A 4,825-nucleotide genomic window follows, 5' to 3' on the forward strand; every position below is an offset into this window, starting at 1 on the left:
ATTTGGGTTTGAACAGCTTCAGTTTGGGCTTGGACAACTTTAGTTTGGGCTTGACCAACTTCAGTTTGAGACTGGCTTTCTTGGGTTTGGCTTGGACATGATGCCTTGTTATGACCAGATTGTTTACAATTGCTGCACTTAATTGACATCCCTTTCCTACTAATCATCGTGGAGTCCTTATTTTTTTCATCGGCATCTTTGTTCCTTGACCTTTTGGGTCTTCCTGGAAGCCTTCTTGATGGTGGCGGTAAGACATCAGGATATGGAGTTTGAGTCCATATATTTTGTCCATTTGTTGGGTAAATAACAGGTCGGTAACATGCGGCATATGTCTCTCGCCTATAATATGCTGGAATCAAGTCTTCTGGATCTTTTTTGAGGAAGTTGCAATAACAAACTGCATGGCAGCAGGGAATCCCGGTGAGCATCCACTTCCTACATGAACATTCTCTATTTTCCAGCGATACCACAAACTTGTCTCCTGTGTGGTTGATGTTACTAACTCCAAATATATTTTCACCAGCATACCTTGTTCAATAAGAATAAGAAGAATTAACACATGATCACAATCAGGCAGAAAATCCGGCAGAATTCAGAAACAGGCAGAATCAGACAGAATCAGAATCAGAACAGGATCACAAACAGGCAGAAATCAGGCAGAATTCAGGCAGAAATCAGGCTTGTCTCCTGTGTGGTTGATGTTACTAACTCCAAATATATTTTCACCAGCATACCTTGTTCAATAAGAATAAGAAGAATTAACACATGATCACAATCAGGCAGAAAATCCGGCAGAATTCAGAAACAGGCAGAATCAGACAGAATCAGAATCAGAACAGGATCACAAACAGGCAGAAATCAGGCAGAATTCAGGCAGAAATCAGGATCAGAATCAGGCAGAATTCATAGCATAAACAGGATCAGAATCAGGATCAGAATCATGCAAAATCAGACAGAAATCATAAAAATATGCAGCCTGCAGCTTTCAGGCAGAAATCATAATAATATGCAAGCAGATTTCAGAAAACAAAGCATAAAAACCAAAGCATAATAATATGCAGGCAGATTTCAGAAATCATAATAATATGCAGGCAGATTTCAGAAATCATAATAATATGCAGGCAGAAATCATAAAAACCAAAGCATAAAAAACAATATTACCTACACAACCACATTCTTGATAATTCTTGTTCCTTTGCTAACTTTTTCTTGATTTGAGGCAGAACAGAACAAGTGTACCTTTCCAATGTAGTTCTATTTCTAACCCACCTTTCCATTAAGTACAATTTGATGTCTTCAAACATTGTCACTATGGGTTTCCCTCTAGGTCCAATTATGACACTATTGAATGTCTCTGACATATTATTAACAAGCACATCACATTTAGAATTGAAACTAAATCTTGACTTTGACCAAAACCTTGGAGGAATCTTCACTAAATATTTGTAGGCCTCTTCGTTAACTTTCCTCAACTCTTTCATTTCTCTTTCCCATGCTTGATGATATGTTGACTTGGCTGCCTTCCACATCAATTCCTTAAGCTTCTTCCCTGGGTGAATTTTTCTGAAGTTGTTATAGAGGTGTCTTACACAAAATCTTTGTTCCACCCCAGGAAGCAACTCATCCATTGCAGGCAATAGTCCCTTACATAAACAACAAAAAATAATGAATATGGACTTTAATGTGTGCTCTAAACAGAATTACCAAAACAGAAAATATGCAGCTTTCTAAACAGAATTAGCAAAACAGAAAATATGCAGCTTTCTAAATTCTGCAGCTTTCTAAATTCTTTCCCTGCCTCATTGAGCAACGTGCAGGAAATTTAAAGGTTTGTACGCCCCTGATCTGTTTAAATGCATGATTTTTGAATTGTGTTGATCCCATTGTATTAAGCCAATGTTTATATTTACAGGTGACAGAGATACACAACTTTTCCCAGGATGATTTGATGACAGAAAAGTAGAATGCAGAATCATACAGAATTACTAAAACAGAAATATGCAACTTGCAGTCTTGCACAAAACAGAATTACTAATCTAACAGAATAACAAATCTAACAGAATTACCAAAACAGATTTACCAATCTAACAGAATAACCAAAACAGAATTTTCAATCTACCAATCTAACAGAATTACCAAAACAGAATTACTAATCTAACAGAATTACCAAAACAGAACTTTAATGAGTACCTTTTGCTGATCAGATATGAAGGTGTAGGACTTGCATGCTTGTTGTCCACCCAAGTCATTAATTAATAATTTAAGGAACCAAGTCCATGAATCTCTTGTCTCACCTTCAACTACAGCCAGGGCAATTGGAAGCATTTGGTCATTTGGATCTCTACCTACAGCAGCAAGAATCATACCCCCATAATACCGTTTAAGGAAACAACCATCGAGACCAATTATTGGTCTACAAATCAGGAAACTCTCTTTACATCCATTAAGACACATATATAGGCGTTGAAAACTAGGCAACAGTGGTCTGTCCACATAGTCACTTACCTCTGAATTTGTAGCTTGGACTTCTAACTTAACTGTACTATTTGGATTTGATCTTAATAACTCGTGACAATAATCATACAATCTTATATATTGCTCTCTGAATGATCCATCAACCATATCAATTGCAACCCTACGTGCCCTAAATGCCTTCATCTTACTTACTCCAACATTCCACTTTTGATGAACCTTGTTAGAAATATCTATAATTTTTATGTTCGGGTTCTCTTTAACTGTTGAGTACAATATTTTCCCGAGCCAACTTGATCTCATAAATTTGACCTTATACTCTCTATTACATGAATGTGTGTCAACTAGTTTCCTAAGTTGCCATGTATCTTCATCAGGTAACTTTGCACAATAGGCAAACCACTCACAACCTTCCTTGCATTTAACTCTCACTCTTAGTTTGTCATTTTTTATAAACTTCAAATCCCTCCCATTATGAATGGCATATGTTGTCATAGCCTCCTTAAATTCTTCTTTACCAGTGAAAAGGGTTCCTAAAACCCACTTATAATCTTCCATTTTTTTTGGCATGACAAATAAAGGATACTTATCAGTTTCTTGTGAATCATCACTCTCCAATTCCTCTGTAAAATACTCTTCATCAAATAATTCCTTCTCACTTTGCATATTGGCCTCTTCATCTTCATCCACAATATGTTCTTTCTCAACACGAATCTTCTTAGGTCTCCCTTTGTTACTTGCACCTTTCTTACTTGCACCTTTGTTACTTGCACCTTTCTTACTTGCACCTTTGTTACTTGCACCTTTCTTACTTGCACCTTTGTTACTTGCACCTTTCTTACTTGCACCTTTGTTACTTGCACCTTTCTTACTTGCACCTTTGTTACTTGCACCTTTCTTACTTGCACCTTTGTTACTTGCACCTTTCTTACTTGATTAACAACACTATCTTCACCGTCAGACTCAATATTGTCTTCTGTTTGGGTTGCACTATGGGCTGGTTCATGTGTATCATTTCCTACTTTAGTAGCTTCTTGAGCCTTAGTCTGCACATTATCCACATGTTGTGGGCCTGTTTGGGTTGGTTCATGGGTTTTTTTAGCTTCATTTTTTTGAGTCTTATTCTCCACATTATCCATAAATATGGGCTGGGATATTGGATGAATAAGATACAAATTCACTTTCCCATTAGCCTTGGCAAAATTTACCATTTCCATTGCCCCAATGTCATTTTCCAAAAACTTTTTCTCACCATACGCCTCATACCATATACTAACAACTTCAGGATACCTCATTTGTTTAATAATATCCAAAATCTCAAAGTAACTCCACCTGTCAGCATCACATTTCCAATTAGAAACTTCACCTTGGTACACTTCCATTGTGTCATCCAAAAAATACCCTCCATGGTGAACATCGACGAAAAAGACATCCATTCTGCTTTTTTACATTGAAAACACATAAAAAAAAACCCATTAATAGAAAACTATAATCAAATGGCAGGGACCACAAATCTGACCCCATAATCTTAGAAAAACAGGAATGAATATGTATGTGTGGACCACAAACCCTTGACCCAAAATAATCAACACATGTAAGAATAAAATCATTCAAAATCAAACACATGCAACTAATAAATACCATAAGAACCCAACTAAACCCTAAACCTAAACCCTAAAATAAATCAGATCATTAAACATCAGAATCCATAAACACGTTACCTTTTCCTCTCAATGTGCGATTCAGGAAGCTTCACGAAGAAAACGCGATTCAGGAAGCTTCACGAAGAAAACGCGAAGCCGATAGCATTTCACGGAACACGCAGAGGAAAACGCACAGAGAAGAAAAGACGAAAATGAAAACAAGGAAATGAAAAGACGAAAATGGGAGGAGGGAAATCAATGGAGATGAGTATACCAAACAAGAGATTTGTGAACGTTGACTGGAAAGAAAACGGATGAGGGAGTTTGTTAACGTTGCCCTAACGGAATCTCACTTAAAGGGTATAATTGAAATTATTTTGAAAGATAAAATACTGAAATGGGAAAAAAAAAAAAAGTTAAAGGACCAAAACGTTACCTGGACTTAAGTTAAAGGACCAAAAATGTAATTTGGCCTATATTATACCAAATAACAATTATTAAATAATAGCAACATATATGACTTTTTTAGGGTTTTTTTTTTGTAATAGACTAGTTATTCCATGTTTTTAGATTCATACAATCTCTCTGAGTTTGGTTTACGTACTTCAATTTTATTTGTTATTTTCCTAATTTATTACTTTTTTAGTGTGCTACAACCGATTGTTAGTAGAGCCGTTAAATCCAAATCAAGAATGACCTGGTTATAATTT

This window comes from Cicer arietinum, chromosome 2, assembly GCF_000331145.2.
Source record: "Cicer arietinum cultivar CDC Frontier isolate Library 1 chromosome 2, Cicar.CDCFrontier_v2.0, whole genome shotgun sequence".
In the NCBI taxonomy this organism is placed as follows: domain Eukaryota; kingdom Viridiplantae; phylum Streptophyta; class Magnoliopsida; order Fabales; family Fabaceae; genus Cicer; species Cicer arietinum.